Raw genomic sequence first — 18,725 nt, 5'->3', positions numbered from 1 at the left:
GCGGCAAAGTCTTCAATAATTCTTTGATAATCTCTTGTTTCTTAAGGTGTCGCAGCAGATTGTGTGTGTGTGTATGTGAGAGAGAGAGAGAGAAAGAGAGAGAGAGAGAAACTGGAGGATGCGTAAGAGAAATGGGAGGGTGTGAAGATGAAGTAAGATTGACCACAAGTAGGCCAAGTGTGATGGCTCATGCCTATAATCCCAGAACTTTCGGAGGCCGAGGCGGGAGGACAACTTGAGGTCAGGAGTTTGAGACCAGCTTGGCCAACATGGTGAAACCCTGTCTCTACTAAAAATACAAAAATTAAAAATCAGCCAGGAGTGGTGGTACGTGCCTGTAGCCCCAGCTACTTGGGAGGCTGAGTCAGGAGAATCACTTGAACCCAGGAGGTGGAGGTTGCAGTGAGCCAAGATCATACTACTGTACTCCAGCCTTGGCGACAGAGTCAGATTCCATCTCAAAAAAAAAGAAGTGTCAGAGCCTGGACCCAAACCTGGGTCTCATTCTGGAGTCTATGTGGTTCTGCCTTTCACATAAGGTGGGTGGGTTTGTCAGATGCCCATAAAGGAATCGACCCTTTAAGGCACCTGGCACAGTGCCTGACACATTACAAACACCCAAAATAGGACTCGAATCAGGTGAAGTAAACTACAGCTCCACACCACAAAAAAGGACATCTCACAACACATCCTTGAGCAAAAGAAGGTGGTCACAAAAAGCACAGGCTCTGTGACCGTTGAACTGAGGTGCAAAACCAGGCAGAATTAATCTACGGTGACAGAACTCAGATAAGGAATGAATGAGCCTCGGGGGTGCGGTGATTGCAAGGACAGAATGTGACGGGGGTTTGTGAGGGTTGACCTCTAGATCTTCATCTGAATGCCAGCCCTATGAGTGTTCACTTTCTGAAAATTCATCAAACTGTTGGGCCAGGTGACATGGCTCACGCCTGCAATCCCAGCACTTTGAGAAGCCAAGATGGGAGGATCACTTCAGCCCAGGAGTTCAAGACCAGCCTGGCCAACACAGCAAGACCCATCTCTAAGAAAAAATGTTTTTTAATTACCTGGGTGGAAGACTGAGGTAGGAGGATAACTTGAGCCCAGGAGGCTGAGACCGGCCTGGCCAACATGGTGAAACCCTGTCTCCAGGAAAAATATAAAAATTAACCAGGTGCAATAGTGTGCACCTGCAGTACCAGCTACTCAGGAGGCTGAGGTGGGAGGATCGCTTAAGCTCAGGAGGTCGAGGCTGCAGTGGGCCGTGATCATGCAGCCTGGGTGACAGAGTGAGACCCCATCTATAAAAAATATATCCTCTCGAAAATTCATGGTGTGCGTACTTTTTTGGTTGTAAAGTACACTTCATTTTCCTTCCCTCTTATCTTTCATTGTGGTAAAATATAGCTAACATTCACCACCTCGGCCACTTAAACACAGTTCAGTAGCATTAAGTATATTGATATTATTGTGCAATAATGAAGAGTTTGTGCAGATGGTAGCCAATTACATCCCAAGAGGGCTAGGAAAGTGTTTCATTTGTTCTAAGCACCATGACAAGTAAAGTGGACTTTTTTTTTTTTTTCTGAGACAGGGTCTTGCTCTGTTGCCCAGGCTAGAGTGCAGTGGCATGACCTCAGCTCACTGCAACCTCCGCCTCCCAGGCTCAAGTGATCCTCCCACCCCAGCCTCCCAAATAGTTGGGACCACAGGCACCTGCCACCATGCCCAGCTATTTTTCTGTATTCTTTGTAGAGACGGGGTTTCACCATGTTGCCCAGGCTGAGGTCTTGAACTCCTGACCTCAAGTGATCTGCCTGCCTCAGTCTCCCAAAGTGCTGGGATTACAGGCATGAGCCACTGTGCCCAGTCCTAAGTGGGCTCTTTCTCATTGCCATGTTGATGAGTTGCCTTAAAAGTCAGAAAAAATAGCAAAAACTACAACAGAAAAATAAAAGGACACGCACATCTCCATTGCCTGGGACCCTGTCTAACCTCAGACTTAAAAACACAAACAAGATCAAGTGCAAAGATTCAGTCTCTGTCCAAAAAAGGAGAGCTTGGAGCAGGCTGGATTCCCTCTGGCTTTGATGTCTCTGACAGTTACGACATGCAAAATCTGCTTTGGTCGAAAGACAGCAAGATGGGGGATGAGAAGCTTTGACTTGTGTTAGAATGGTGTTTTCCATAGCATGCTCCTTGGAACCCTAATTCCCTGACATATCTGGGCTGGGGTAGAGCCGCGGAGGTTGAGAAGCTCTTCGGACAGTGGGGCAGTCAAGGTCAAATCCATTTGGAAGGTGCTACATATTCTTTTTCCCTCACTGAGACACAAAACACACAACAGGACACTTAAGTCTCTGGCAGATCCGGAAACCTGAAAGCCATTTTGTTCCTATGAGCCTTGGGTCCCCAAAACAACATTTGGCCACAGATTTGCCCTTGAGAAAATTCAGTGAGCCTGGCAAATTAATAATACTAATACAAGTAATAGTTGCTAAGTCTTTTTTTTTTTTTTTTTTTTTTGACAGAGTCTCGCTCTGTTACCCAGGCTGGAGTGCAGTGATGCAATCTCAGCTCACTGCAACCTCCACCTCCTGGGTTCAAGTGATTCTCGTGCCTCAGCCTCCCAAGTAGCTGGGACTACAGGCATGCGCCACCATGCCTGGCTAATTTTTGTATTTTTAGTACAGATGGGGTTTCACCATATTGGCCAGGCTGGTCTTGAACTCCTGGCCTCAAGCGATCCTCCCGCCTTGGCCTCCCAAAGTGCTGGGATTACAGGCGTGAGCCACCGCGCCTGGGCACACCCAGCTAATTTTTTAATTATTGCATTTTTTTTGTAGAGACAGGGGTCTCACTTTGTGGCCCAGGCTGGTCTTGAACTCCTGAGCTCAAGCGATCTGCCTGCCTCAGCCTCCCAAAGTACTAGGATTACAAGCATGAGCCACCACGCCTAGGCTGCTTCATTTTTTGAGCACAAACAAGCTAATCATTAGCCTCTGGAAGACCTTAGGATGTCAAGTAACAAGTATCAGCTCTGCCCCAAACCCGCTGTGTAACTCTGGACAAGTCACTTGCCCTCTCTGGGCCTCATATTTTTCATTTAGGGAAAAGAAATCAATGGTAGGCTGGCCCAGCTCTACCATTTTATGGGACCCATCTGTGACTCCTCGTCAAAGGGCTGAAAGTGGACCAACTGAGAATGTCAGGCTGCTTTAGTTTGTTTTGCCATCAGTTTCATTTTTCCCAGAAGAACTCAGGGCAAAAGATCTTGCCCTCTCCGCTTCAGCATTAATAAAACGTAAATTAGGCCAGGCGTGGTGGCTGATGCCTGTAATCCCAGTACTTTGGGAGGCTGAGGCAAGCAGATAACCTGAGGTCAGTGGTTTGAGACCAGCCTGGCCAACATGGTGAAAACCTGTCTCTACTAAAAATACAAAAATTAGCCAGGTGTGGTGGTGGGTGCCTGTAATACCAGCTACTCAGGAGGCTGAGGAAGGAGAATCGCTTGAACCCAGGAGGCGGAGGGTGCAGTGAGCTGAGATCACATCACTGTGCTCCATCCTGGGCAACAAGAGCAAAACTCTGTATGGAAAATAAATAAATAAATAGTAAATTAAATATCCCAGAGCCCAGAGAGTATAGGATTTGCACATCACCTCACCTGGTCAACAGCTTCCCTCAGGATTTTACTGCCAAGCCATTGGCTAAAGATTTTGGACCAGAGACAGAAACCCAAATGTTTTTGGAGATCAGGTAAGTAATACAGAGTGACCCAGACCAGATGTTAGAGTATTGCTCATATTCTAAATACCATGCAGGTTTCAGCACTGTGGCTCATGCCTGTAATCCCAACACTTTGGGAGGCCAAGGCAGGCAGATTGCTTGAGCTTAGGAGTTCGAGACCAGCCTGCGCAACATGGTGAAACCCCATCTCTACAGAAAATACAAAAATTAGCCAGCCATGGCAGCACATGCCTGTAGTCCCAGCTACTCGGGAGGCTGAGGTGGGAAGATCGCTTGAGCCTGGGAGGTGGAGGTTGCAGTGAGCCAACATCATGCCACTGCACTCTAGCCTGGGTGACGGAGTGAGACTCCACCTCAAAAACAAAAAAAAGAAAAAAGAAAAATTGCTCATATTCTAAATGTCATAAAGGGCTGGACACAGTGGTTCACACCTGTAATCCAAGCACTTTGGGAGGCCAAGCCAAGAGGATTGCTTGAATTAGGAGCTCTAGACTAGCCTGGGCAACATAGTGAGATCCCATCTCCATTTCAAATAAACGAATGAATGAATGCCATTCAGGCAAAACAGAAATTCTCTGAACCTGATCTGCAACACAATTCGCCAGCTGGAAGGACCTCTGCAGTGGAAATCTTCATTCAAGTCCTGGTCCAGGTGTAGGGAGGCGTCAAATGTGTCGCAGGGAGAGGGACTGGGTACTCTAAATGCACCTGCTTGGCAGGTCCCCAGTACTACCAAAAAGGCAGTTTAGATCTATTATTCATAACAGCCACTGTATTTATTGGGCCCCTTGTATTCATCGGGTATCAGGCCGGACAGCTTCCTATACAGACCATCTCACTGTCTCGTAAGTGCTCTGTAAGGTGGCATCACCTGCTATTGCTATTTTCCTGCTAAGATGACCGAGGTCCTGGAAGGTAAATGCAAGGCCCCCACTTGTAAAATTTGGAGTCAGGAGTAGAATCCAGAATCTAATCCTAATTTTCTGCCAAGAGTAAATAGACGCCTGATTAATTCTTAGCAGGAAGTCCCTTTCTTGCCCCTGACCCTACTCCACCATTTCCACCCTCCCCTTGCCATTCACATCCCCCCATCTCCCAAGGGCTTGTTCCCAAGAAAGCCTTACCTCACTTTCACAGGAAAAAAAGTGAATGGTGAACCTGTCACATTTTTTTTTTGATTAGGAATATATTCTTTAATAAGAGAAATTGAAATTAAATCACCAACCATTGTTATATTTTCAAAATTCTCCCAACCCAAAGGAAGAAACAAACAAAACAACTAGCATTCAACTAAAGGAGAAGGGTGCTGATTTGCATATTCAAATAAATATTTGCATATTGCAGATTTAAAAAGAAATACCCTGCTTTCTTTTTTATTTTTCTTTCCTTTTTTTAAATTTTATTATTATTATACTTTAAGTTTTAGGGTACATGTGCACAACGTGCAGGTTTGTTATATATGTATACATGTGCCATGTTGGTGTGCTGCACGAACTTGTCACATTCTTACTGCCTTGTGACATCTGCCTAATCATCTGAATACCAATGGTTTCAGGTAACTCCAGAAAGAAGTTCTCTTAATGTATAACACTATTTTTTCCTCCCAACCAAGAAAACTTGGTTGGTAAGAGTTATGGTAGCCCTTGTGAAGGATGCTTCTGGAAGCGAGCAAGAACTGATTATTTCTGGCCCTAAAAGCCCCACTGTGTTTTATATTTTACAATTCTGGCATACCACAGCTTAAAATAAATGTATAGTCTCTTGTCAGGGGTCCCCAACCCTTGTGCTGCAGTACCAGTCCTTGGCCTGTTACGAACCAGGCCACATAGCAGGAGGGGATGGTGGGTGAGTGACCATCACCGCCTAAGCTGTGCCTCCTGTCAGATAAGCAGCATTAGATTTTCACAGAAGCACGAACCCTATTGTGAACTCCACGTGCGAGGGATGTAGGTTGTGCGTTACTTATGAGAATCTAACCAATGCCTGATGATCTGAGGTGGGACAGTTTCATGCCAAAACCATCCTCCCCACTCCACTCTAGAAAAAATTGTCTTCCACGAAACCAGTCTCTGGTGCCAAGAGGATGGGGACTGCTGTCATATGTGACTGCAACAAGTTGCAATTTGCAATGCCTTTTTTTTTTTTTTTTTTTTTTTGAGACCAAGTCTCACTCTGTTGCCTAGGCTGGAGTGCAGTGGTGTGATTTCGGCTCACTGCAACCTCTGCCTCCGAGGCTCAAGCAATTCTCTTGCCTCAGCCTCCCGAGTAGCTGGGATTACAGGTGCCCACCACCATGCCCAGATAATTTTTGTATTTTTAGTAGAGATGGGGTTTAGCAGAGACCATGTTGGCCAGGCTGGTCTTGAACTCCTGACCTGAGGTGACCCACCTGCCTCAGCTTCCCAAAGCGCTGGGATTACAGGCGTGAGCCACTGTGCCCGGCCTGCAATGTCTTTAGCTGGTCATTTGCAATATCTATTAATTTTAGATATGCATGCCCTTTAACTTAGCAATGGCATTTCTGGGAATTTATCCTACACATAAATTCATATAATTAGACAAAAAGTCCAAGGCTGGAAGAGTGGCATTATCTATTATTCCCATTTTCCTAAGCCTATCGAGGTCTTGAAAGGTAAATGCAAAGCCCTCCTTTGTAAAAGTTGGAGCCAGGATTAGAATCCAGATCTGTTTGAAGCCTAATTTACTCAGAGATGGCATTAGCGATGTTTGACCCATCTGAATGTGTCAGCTCTATTCACAGTCCTGTCCTAACAACTCACCGCTTCATCCTTTGAGCACAAACAAGCTATTCATTAGCCTGTCGAAGACCTTACGTCTTCGAGTTACAAATCTCAGCTCTGCCCAAAACTCTCTGGGTGATGCTAGGCAAGTCACTTGCCCTCTCTGGGCCTTGTATTTTTCAGCCTGGTACAGTAAAGTTCTATACCCCTCACCTTTTTTTGGAGACAGAGTCTCACTCTGTTGCCCAGGCTGGAGAGCAGTGATGCAATCATGGCCCACGGCAGCCTTGAACTCCTGGGCTCAAGCAATCCTCCTGCCTCAGCCTCCTGAATAACTAGGACTACAGACGCATGCCACTATGCCCAGCTCATTTTAAAAATTTGTTTGTAGAAATGGTGCCTCGCTATGTTGCCCAGTCTGGTCTCAAACTCCTGACTTCAAGCCACCCCCCTACCGCAGCCTCCCAAATTGCTGGGATTACAGTTATGATCTGCCATACCTGGCCTCTATGGCCCTTTCCTAGCAACTTTGATGAGGTTGTTCCTCCTTAGCCCCTGAAGCCCTGATACAAGTCGCAGATGTCCAACCTCCCCTTTCAGCCACTGCGAGCAGCTTCTTCCTCTGTCCTTGGATCACCTACAAGGTTTCTTTCAAATTCTTGCCTGCCTTTCTCTAAACTCAGTCTTTCCTCCATTGTGTGCCCAGGGTTAAATGTCGAAAGGTCAGGGGTGGAAGGAGAAGACCTAGAGAGCAAAAAGGCCATCCCTTAAAGTGTGCCATCAAGACCCTAAATAAACCAGGCATGGTGGCTCGTGCCTGTAATCTGAGCATTTTGGGAGACGAAGCCAGGCGAATCACTTGAGGTCAGCAGTTCGAGACCAGCCTGGCCAACATGGTGAAACCCCATCTCTACTAAAAATACAAAAATTAGCCAGGCATGGTGGTGGGCGCCTATAGTCCCAGCTTCTCTCTACTCAGGAGGCTGAGGCTGGAGAAGTGCTTGAACCCAGCAGGCAGAGGTTGCAGTGAGCCAAGATCACACCACTGCACTCCAGCCTGGGCAACAGAGCAAGACTGTCTCAAAAACAAACAAATAAAACCCTAAACAAATGTAATTGGAATTTGTAACATTCCTAATCCAGGTAAGGAATGGTAGCTTAATATATTAAAGATTCTAATCACCACTTTCACCCCAAATAGAAATGAGGTTTATGAGATCAAAGGCAAGAAAATTAAGAGAAGCTTCTCCTTTAAAGGCCACATAATTTAGGCTTCCCGGTTCTGCCAAAGATGAGCCATGCCATACTGAGCAAACATCTTGAACTCTCTGGTTGTGCTTGCTATAAATAACCATCACTAAAGCTTACCAGGGGCCAGGCACTGTGCTAAACCCTTCATACACATTAGCTCATCACATCCTCCCACGAGGGTAGTCTGTTAAACTCTGGAGTCAGAAAGACCAAGATTTGTAGAATCTTGTTGTCCTTACTGGTTAGCTGAGCTATCTTAAGCAAGTTGTTCAGACTCGGTATGTGTAAAATAAAGCCAGTTGTAATAACAGTATCTACTCCAAACGGTTGTTATGAAGACTTAAGATAATGTCCACAAAGGGTTTAGCATCTCGCCAGGCAAAAGTGCCCAACAAACATGGGTTATTCTCATTAGCCCCATTTCCCGGATGAGAAAGTGAGGTTTGGGGGGGTGCTGGAGATGATTTTTAAATTTGCTTATGACCTTCTATGATTCTACTGGATTGAAAATTGAACTTGGTTTTCAAGAAAAATCTACCATATATCTACTCTTGGAATTACATGCTTGTGCCTAAAGCGTAAAACACACCTGTTTGGATTCAAGCCCTGTGGAAAGGAGACAATTCCCCCCGCAAACCCTCCACCCAAAAAAATCAAACCTCTGAATAAGCGGGGGTAGGAAAAAAGAATCCCACTTTTCTCCCAAATCCCTTCTCCTTAGGGCTTCTCCACTAGTTCTTCAATGGGTGAGGGACATGGTAGAGAAACCCCCAGGGCCAGGACCAACCTGGCTGCAGTGCAAGGCTGCGTAACTGACGAGGGTGCCGGGGATGGCCTCATGGAAAACGCTTCCATAAATGGGCATGTTTGCCTCAATCTCTGCCCTCCCACGGAAAAGTAATGATAACAAATCCATAACAAATACCTTGTACGGAATAACACATCTATTTCGGACATGATAATAAAAAAACATGGTGTTTACAAGGCAAGCCTGGTGGCTTCTCGAAAAAGACCCAGCTAGTTCACGTTCTGACTCTCGGGATGGCAGCCCACCTAGGGTCACTGGTTTCAAATAGATCACCCTCCCCCGCCACCCCCCCCAGCCAGGAGACAAACAGTGCCTTTTATTTTAAATGTGCAAAAAGTCAGTTTATGTTTTCTTCAAAGGACATGGTGATAAACATTTGCTTTGTTGGAAGCATTTAGTCCCACCAGAAACCTGACCCCAACAAGTTTGTGTCCATGGTAAAGAAGAAAGATAGTGGGGTCACGGGTATGAACTTGGACTCAAACAGACCCGGGAATGGGTTCTACCACTTGCTGGCTGTGTGACACTTTACCTCTCTGAGCCTCAGCTGCCTTGTATACTAAACAGGCATCATAACGCCTTTCTTATGAAGTTGTTGCAAAGATTAAATGAGATAAATTAAGTTAAATGTTGCAACAGCGTGTGGCACTGAAGTGTTCCATCAACGGTAGCTATCTCAATGGGAAAACATCAATTTCCTTCCAAGAAAATTCCCTATGTTATTTCACACCCTGCCACCTAATGACTTTCAGTTCAACATCAAGTTCCCTCTCTAAACAATTCTAAAATAGTATCGTTAAGTAAATCAAAGAAACAAAAAACTACGCAAAGCAGTTTATTAATAGCCTGCCTTCTTTTTGCCAAACCCTGGACAGTTCACCATTTAATCTCTCTGTTCTTCACACTGCAACTAAACACTCCCGCCTTGGGTTTCTAAATATTTTCTTTTACTTCTTGACAGGCATGGCTTTGGATGGTACCTTTTCTCAAGTGGCAAAATCCCTACCAGACCCTGTGCTGGAAGAAAACTTACAACAGGCAGTAGCCACACTTTCTCTCGTTTTACCCATTTGGTTGGGCACGAGAGTGGCATTGACACAGGTGGCTCTGCAGGAAATTCTAGTGTAATCTTATCTAATGCACCTGCAGATCGTGGAAGCAAATGGAGACGTTGGAGCCCACCTGGGTATCTGGGGGCCCTTTGGGGTCAACCTGGGTGAGATTTATTTTTTTTTAATTTGGAGAAGAGGAAAAAGTGGGCTGTAATAAACTAGATCACAACCAGCCTTATCTCCCAGGGGTTCTCAACATAGAACCTCCTCTAAACTGATTAAGAAAAAAACACTCTCCTTTCGGCTAAGCCTATGCCCATATGTTTTTAATTGATTTAATGCATTATCAACACAACTCTGCAATACGGTCAAATCCACAAGGAGCCTCACTTTGCCTGTCTGTGTGATAGCAAGTGACTTTTCAGTGAAGTTCAGCTGTACATTTTTTGGTGCCTAGAATAAAAGTGAGATGCCTGATTGTCTGCACCGGACCTCTGAGATTTCCAAGGGAGCATATCTCCTGGATTAGCTTCTTAACAAGAATCACTCAGGACTGATTTTTTTCTTAAGGCAGTTTTTCTGGGGATTCTAGAGTTGGGAAATGGAGTTGGGTCCAGGCATTGATATCGTTAATAAGCACCCCCAAAATGGTACTTCTCACTGGCAATCTTGAGAAATGCTGTTTGGGGAAAGTCTAGGATAATCTAAGATGATAGGGCAGAGAGAAATCCAAATCACAACTCTGCCCCCACCATGGTCCTTACGAGGTTGACAACAGGGACCCCTAAGGGTACCCCAGCCCCTATAGAATACCCTATAGGACTTTTAACACCCCCCCCCCCCGCAATCTGCCCCCAGAAGGACAACTACTACTTACAGATCTCCAACTGGGGGACTAGTGGAGAGGAAACTGGATGGCGAGCTCGGATCTGACGCACCTCCCAGGCCAGAGCGTCCAAATCTCCCTGCGCGTCTCGGACGCCTCTCTTTATAGACCCGAAGCTGCCCGCGGCTGGGAAAGGGGAGGAGGCCGAAGGGGTGGAGTTGGGGAGGGTCCCTCGCGGCCCCCTCGCCGCGCCCCCTGCAGGGCGCACCCCCGGCGGGAGCGCAAGGAGCTGGGGCGGTCGGGACAAGGGCGCACGGAACAGGTGCGCACAGGGACGGGAGTCTCACCCCCGGCCCGAGGCGGTCGCAGACGCTCCGGATCCTTAGAGAAAGGGGGTCGAGCAGGCAGCGTCTGTGCCGGATGCTTGAGAATGTCTTCCCTGAGTCGGTTCCAGCCGCACAGGCTTTAACTTCTTCCTCCCCGTGTTGGGGCTGTGGTGGATCTGACTTGACATCTCCCACCCCACTTCCCATTTTATTGGCATCGCACTGTCTGGAAAGAAGGCCAGCTGTGCAGCGTGAAGGGTAGGGAAAGGGGATTTCTTGAACTTTGCAAAGTGCAAGACAGGAGGCCCCCACCCTTGCTGGGAACCGTGCAGGGAGGGGAAGTTTTTACTTTTCCCAACTTGCCATCTCCACCTCCACCCACACCACCGCGACCAAAATACAAATAAAAATTAAAAATAAACCCACTGTGATTATTTCAGCTGTCCCCCTCCCCTGTGTGCCACTCGCCAGCTGCGTGACCTTGGGCAAGTCACTTCACTTCTCTGAGCCTTGGTGTCCACAGCTGCAAAATGGGGAAAGGCGGTGGCGGTGATAATTACGTAATTTACAAGGTGCAAGTGTCAAGATCCAAGGAGAAAATGGGTGCGCCCCCAGAGTCTGTGAGTTCCCTTCAACAACTTCCCTTCCCCAAGGATTCCTCGCCTAAAATTGCATTCCCTGTCTCTCTCCATCAGTCTCTCTCGCTCTGTCTCTGCCACTGTCTCTGCATGTCTGTCACTCTGATCATCCTGTCTCTCTCCCTATCGTTTGTCTCTGTCCCTCTCGCTTCTCTAGATCTGTCGATGTCTCTGTCTCTCCCTCGTGTCTCACTCTGTCTCTGGTCTCTATGTCTCTTGCTCTCCATCCCTCCCGCGTGTCTCACTCCTATCTCTGCGCTCTTTTTCTCTCTGTTCCCAGGCTCTCCGTCTTCTCCCCGTCCCTCTCCCCTCCTGTCCACGCACGCACACACAGGCCATAAAAGGCAGTCGAGGCGGTGGGCTGGCCCCGCGCCAGGCCGGGGACCCGCGGGCAGCCCGGGCGCGCCGCTCCCCTCGCGGCACCAGCTCCTCCGAGGTTCCCGGGCCGGGCCGAGCCGGTCCCCCTCCCCGGGCGCGGCGGGAGCGGCAGGCGGGAGACAACCCAAAATGGGCAGGCGCGGACTCCTTCCTGCAGGAATTCCCAGCGCCGCATACCAGCTCGGGGCTGCCCGCTCCCCCTGACTAAATATGGTGCCGAGCGGCCTTCCTGCTCCCCGGCGTCGGGGGAGGGGGCCCTTCACGCAGCCACCGGCCGCCGTCGCCCCGCGGGGCTAGACGGGGACCCCTCTGCTTAGGGCAGGCCTGGAAGGGGGCAGCCCCCAGTCCCACGTGGGTTTCTGCTGCTTCAGGCCAGAGGATTTGGAGAGAGGGTTAAAGTTGGGCAGACCCCTCCTGGGTTCTGTACTTGACGCAGGCCCTTAGTCTACAACCACCCCTCTTGGAACCAGGTGGAGGGGCTGTGGGCCGGGGGTTGAGGGGGGTGGCTTTATTAATACCCCCATTTTGCAGGTGAGAAAATTGAGTCCCTGCAGGGGTAAAGGGATTTGCCCAAGCTCTCACTGGGACAGTCATGGATTGGTGCTGGCACTGGAACCTTTCTGATGACGCCATTCACTTCCAGAGAGGAGACATTAAAGGGAAATGCCCAGGCAAACTGGCCTCGAGGCCCAAGGCGTGTCTCTGAGATTAGATGTCTGGCTTTGAATCTGCCAGTGCTGCTTTCTACCTATTTGATCATGGGCAAGTAACTTTGCCTCTCCATGCCTCAATTTCCCTACCTGTAAGATGGGAAGAACATCAGCTACTTCCTGGCCTTTTTGTAAGCAGTCCTTGAGATGATCCATGTAAACTGAACACGGTGCACCGCTTCATGTTAGCTGCTGTTATTCGCAACAAACATGAAACCAACTAGAGTTGCACCAGGCCTCCGGGATATAAAGAGAGGGCTCTTTCCCTGCAGGCTCCCAGGCCCCTCGGGAGGGCTCTGCATCTCAGACGCTCTTGGGTCCTTCTTCATCCTTCCAACATCAAGCTTACCAGGTTTTCACCCTGGAAACTCCTGATCCTGGCCCTCGCCCTGCAATGGGCCTAGATCAGAGAGTCAAGAACAGCCTGCATTTAGCTGGCTGGGGAAGTGAGGGGTAAAGCTCTGCGGAAAATGATGAATGAGCTGCTCCGCACACGCTTTTAACATCCACGCTGTAAAAGGAGTGGAAATCGTCCCTGCATCAGCACAGAAATGATGTGGAGCAGAGAAGTAACGGAAGGGGGAAAATTGAAGTCAATCATCCCCTTCCCATCCTGGAAAGGGAAGGCCATCGGAATCTAACTTGCTGGCCTCGAAGTAAAAAGTGGCATTAATACTAGAGGCATGAACACTGTATTTCCAAAGGGTTCCATTTGATTCTTTAAATAACTTGTTGGTAACTTTTAAAAGAGAATAATTATAATGTGATTAACAATTGGAGACTTTGTAACAAACTCTCAATTTTACTTCATTCTCTCACCTACCCCTTATATAACAACCCTTTATTAAAAATTAAAGTAGGCAGCCAGGCACGGTGGCTCTTGCCTATAATCCCAGCAATTTGGGAGGCCAAAGTAGGCAGATCACTTCAAGTCAGAAGTTCAAGACCAGCCTAGCTAACATGGTGAAACTCTCATTTCTACTAAAAATACAAAAATTAGCTGGACATGGTGGTGCACACCTGTGGTCCCAGCTACTTGGGAGGCTGAGGCAGGGTAATTGCTTGAACCCAGGAGGCAGAGGTTGCAGTGAGCTGAGATTGTGTCACTGCACTCCAGCCTGGGAGTCTGGATGACAGAGCAAGACTCCAACTCAAAAAAAAAAAAAAAAAAAAAACTAAAGTAGCCAAGGTCAGGCATGGTGGCTCACACCTGTAATCCTAGCACTTTGGGAGGCCAAGGCAGGAGGATTGCTTGAGCTCAGAAGTTTGAGACCAGCCTGGGCAACATAGCAAGACCCTGTCTCTACAAAAAATACAAAAATTAGCCATGTGTGGTGATGGGCACCTGTAATCCCAGCTCCTTGGGAGGCTGAGGTGGGAAGATCACTTGAGCCTGGGAGGCAGAGGTTGCAGTGAGCTGAGACTGTGCCACTGTACTCCAGCCTGGGTGGCAGAGTGAGACCCTGTCTTGAAAAAAAAAATTTTTTTAAGTAGCCAGCCTGGGCAACATGGTGAGATCCAATCTCAAAAATAAATAAATAAATAAATAAATAGCAGCTGGGCATAGTGTAGCCTGAAGTTCCAGCTACTAGGGAGGCTGAGGTAGGAGGATCTCTCGAGCTTGGAAGGTTGAGACTGCAGTGAACTATGATTACACCACTGCACTCTAGCCTGGGCAGCAGAGCAAGATGTTGTCTGTAACAAATAAGGTACGTACTTTAATTCCCTCCCTACCCCCGTTTTATTGTTGAGAATCTAGGTTTGGATAGGTTAAATAACACAGCAGTGGTGGAACAGGAATTCCAACCCCAGTCTTTCTGACACAGGCCATAGTAGACAGAAGTCTGAGGTTTTAAACCCAGATCTCTTAAGCACCAACCATGCACCTTTGGGATTGTCAGTAAACCTCTCTGAGCGCATTTTCTCAAGGAAAAGCAAAGATGATCAGATTCTTTGCCTCAAGTACCTTTCTGATTGTTAAATATGACAGCACATGTGAAGGCCTTTATGAATCATCTCAGACCTTTCTAGTACCCTCTGGAAGCAGGCAGGGACAATATGTTCATCTAGCAGTCATTCAATAGATATGTGTCCAATGCACGAAGTTCCAATGTTTGAATCTTCAAAAGTGCATTGTTATCATTCGATCAGATGCCTCTGTTTTATTTCTCACGGCTCAAAAGTTCAGTTCTTTTAAGATGGAGGAGGCAATAGTCACTTTTTAAAATGTCACTTTGACTGAGTGCAGTCAAGTAATTTTCCTTGGCATGTCTTTTTTGTGAAGGGCTGTTTAATGGGAGTTTCCATGAATTCATGAAACAAGACGGCCAAGGGGAAATTTCTCTCTTATATTCTTTTTTTGCTGTTGGCTTAAAAAAGCCCCAAAGTGGCTGGGCATGCCTGTAATCCCAGCACTTTGTGAGGCTACAGTGGAAGGATCGCTTGAGCCCAGGAGTTCGAGAACAGCCTAGGCAACATAGCAAGATCCCTGTCCCTACAAAATAATAATAATAATAATAATAATAATAACAATAATAATAATAATAATTAGTTGAGCACAGCAGTGTGCGCCTGTAGTCCCAACTAGAGAGTGAAGTAGGAGGACTGTTTGAGCCCCAGAGTTTGAGGCTGCAGTGAACTGCGATCGTACTAGTGCACTCCAGCATGGGCAACAGAGCAAGAGCCTGTCTCAAAAAAACAAAACAAAACAAAACAAAACCATGAAGTGTGACCCCCTCCAATTTTTAGTAACATTGAAGATTGGGTCTGAGCGTGGTTTACTCCTCCATGTGCCTCAAGATTTAATATTTTTTGGCCGGGCACAGTGGCTCACACCTGTAATCCCAGCACTTTGGGAGGTCAAGGTTGGTGGAATACTTGAGGTCAGGAGTTCGAGACCAGCCTGGCCAACATGGTAAAATCCTGTCACTACTAAAAATACAAAAATTAGCCGGGTGTGGTTATGCACGCCTGTAGTCCCAGCTACTCGGGAGGCTGAGACAGGAGAATCACTTGAACCTAGGAGGTGGAGGTTGCAGTGAGCCAAGATCACACCATTGCACTCTAGCCTGGGCTAGAGAGAGAGGCTCCGTCTCAAAAAAAAAGAAGATTTAATAATTTTAAAGTGTTATCAGCCTTGATCTACTTGACTCATATAGAGTTAAGTAGATCTGGCCCAAGATCTGTGAATAAAGGAACATCATTCCTGACCACAAGCAGGGCCATCCTCCAACTCTTGCACAAAAGCACTTTTGTTTCACTCATGGTGGCCCCCATGATGGACCTCACACTTCTCCCGATACTAGACTGCATTGCATAGTAACCTGCAATGCTCTTTGCTTCATCATCAGTTTCCAACTCTGATGTCACGATTTGGTTCATGACATTCCCGATAGATTCTCTGTGTTTATCAGGAAGAGTCCTAAAACTCTCAATAAAAGTAGTTCTACAGTTTTTTAAAAATGAAACACACTGGGCACGCCTGTAATCCCAGCACTTTGGGAGGCTGAGGCAGGTGGATCTCCTGAGGTCAGGAGTTCGAGACCAGCCTGGCCAACATGGTGAAACCCCATCTGTACTAAAAGTACAAAAATTATCTAGGCATGGTGGCAGGCACCTGTAATCCCAGCTACTCAGGAGGCTGAGGCAAGAGAATCGCTTGAACCCGACAGGCAGAGTTTGCAGTGAGCCAAGATCACACCATTGCATTCTAGCCTGGGCGACAAGAGTGAGACTCCATCTCAATTAAAAAAACAAAAACAAACAAACAAACAAAAACAAAAACAAACATGCTCTTACCATATAATCCAGAAAATTCTTCTTAGGATTTGCCCAAAAGAGTTGAAAACTTTGTCCATACGAAAACCTGCATGCACATGAAGTTTATAACAGCTTTACTCACTATCGACAAAACTTGGAAGCAGCCAGGATGTCCCTCAGTAGGTGAATGGATACATAACAATGGAACATTATTCAGTGCTAAAAAGAAATGAGCTATCAAGGCATGAAAAGACGAAGGAAAATTACAGCTGGGCATTGTGGCTCATGCCTGTAATCCCAGCACTTTGGGAGGTCAAGGCAGACGGATCAGCTGAGGTCAGGAGTTCGAGTTCAGCCTGGCCAACATGGTGAAACCCTGTCTCTGCTAAAAATACAAAAATTAACCAGGTGTGGTGGTGGGCACCTGTAATCTGAGCTACTCAGGAGGCTGAGGCAGGCGAATCGCTTGAATCAGGGAGATGGAGGTTATCGTGAGCCGAGATCGTACCACTGCACTCCAGCCTGGGTGAGAGAGCGAGACTCTGTCTAAAAAAAAAAAAAAAAAAGACATGAAGAAAACTTAACTACCTGTTACTAAATGAAAGATGCTAATCTGAAAAGGCCACGTACTGTATGATTCCAACTATACAACATTCTGGAAGAGACAGGAATAGGTGGAGTAGAGAGGATTTTTTAGGGCAGTGACACTTCTCTGCATGATACTAAAATGGTGAATACATGGTCACTAGACATCTGTCCAAAACCATGGAATGTGCAGACAGTCCCAACTTACAAAGGTTAAACTTATGATTTTTCAACTTTATGAAGGTGGGAAATGGTGTATTCAGTAGAAACTGTACTTTGAATACCTACAAAACCATGTTTTTTCACTTTCAATACAGTATTCAATAAATTACATCAGATGGTCAACACTATATTATAAAATAGGATTTGTGTTAGATAATTTTGCCCAACGGTAGGCTAATCTAAGTGACCTGAACACATGGTTAAGTAGGCTAGGCTAAGCTATGATGTTCGGTAGGTGAGGTGTGTTAAATGCATTTTGGGCTGGGCATGGTGGCTCACATCTGTAATCCCAGTACTTTGTGAGGCTAAGATGGGCAGATCACTTGAACTCAGGAGTTCGAGACCAGCCTGGGCAACATAGTGAGATCCTCTCTCTACAAAAAGTACAAAAATTCACCAGGTGTGCTGGCATGTGCCTATAGTCCCAGCTATTCGGGAGATTGAGGCGGAAGGATCACTTGGAGGTGGAGGTTGCAGTGAGCCCAGATCGCGCAACTGCACTGCAGCCTGGGTGCCAGAGTGAGACCCTATCCAATAAATAAACAAATAAATGCATTTTGACTTATTTTCAACTGGTGATAGTTTTGAGATGTAACCCCATGAGTTAAAGAGCATCCGTACAATACCAAGAGTGAACCCTAGTGTAACTATGGACTTTTTGTGATGATAATGTGTCAAAATAGGTCCACCCATTGGAATACATGTGCCACTCGATGCCGGATCTTGACAGTGGGAGAAGCTAGACATGCATGGGTGCAGGGGGCAGTCAGGAGCTCTGTGCTTCCAGTCCATTTAGCCATGAACCTAAAACTGCTCTAAAAAACGAAAATCTACTTTTATAAAAGTAGTTTTTTGTTTTTTTTTTCCAGATAGGAGTCTCACTCTGTCGCCCAGGCTGGAGTGCAATGGTGTGATCTCGGCTCACTGCAACCTCCGCCTCCTGGGTTCAAGCGATTCTCCCGCCTCAGCCTCCCCAGTAGCTGGGATTACAGGCGTGTGCCACCAAGCCTGGCTAATTTTTGTATTTTTTATAGAGATAGGGTTTTGCGATGTTGGCCAGGCTGCTCTCAAACTCCTGACCTCAGGTGATACGCCCGCCTTGGCCTCCCAAAGTGCTGGGATTACACACGTGAGCCACCGTGCCCAGCCTAAAGGTAGCTTTTTTTTTTTTTTTTTTTTTTTTGAGACGGAATTTCGCTCGTTGCCCAGGCTGGAGTGCGATGGTGCCATCTTGGCTCACTGCAACCCCCGCCTCCAGGGTTCAAGTGATTCTCCTGTCTCAGCCTCCTGAGTAACTGGGATTACAGGCGCATGCCAACATACCTGGCTAATTTTTTAATTTTTAATAGAGATGGGGTTTCATCATATTGGTCAGGCTGGTCTCAAACTCCTGACCTCAGGTGATCCACCCGCTTCGGCCTCCCAAAGTGCTGGGATTACAGGCGTGAGTCACCAAGCCCGGCCAGTAGTTTTATTTCACTTTTATTTTAAAAAGATTCCTGAACACCACACAATTCTCGAATCGTGGTTGTTACCAAAAAATCAAGTACCAAGTGGCTGGGAAGCATTGTCCCAAATGCCTTTAAAGGCATATTCTCACAAATGTTCATCTTTCATGTACACTTGGCTTTAAAAGAACACATCAAATTTTACATAATCATAAAGGTATGTGAGTAATA

General features: G+C 46.8%; 1 protein-coding gene across 5 annotated transcripts in view; it reads right to left on the bottom strand.

Annotated features, from left to right (window-relative positions):
• The window catches only part of MYH11 (myosin heavy chain 11), a 155,982-nt gene extending 145,417 nt beyond the window's left edge, over positions 1 to 10,565 (bottom strand). For 2 of the 5 annotated variants that reach the window (XM_030798022.1, XM_030798026.1), the window contains exon 1: positions 10,480 to 10,565. The gene's annotated coding sequence lies outside the window, so the exon portion shown is untranslated. The remainder of the gene's footprint in view (positions 1 to 10,479) is intronic. The other 3 variants (XM_030798025.1, XM_030798023.1, XM_030798024.1) reach the window with 2 other exon arrangements.
• Between the last annotated feature and the right edge of the window lie 8,160 nt (positions 10,566 to 18,725).

Source organism: Nomascus leucogenys, chromosome 18 (assembly GCF_006542625.1).
Source record: "Nomascus leucogenys isolate Asia chromosome 18, Asia_NLE_v1, whole genome shotgun sequence".
Taxonomy (NCBI): Eukaryota; Metazoa; Chordata; class Mammalia; order Primates; family Hylobatidae; genus Nomascus; species Nomascus leucogenys.
This window is presented reverse-complemented; position numbering and strand designations above follow the sequence as displayed.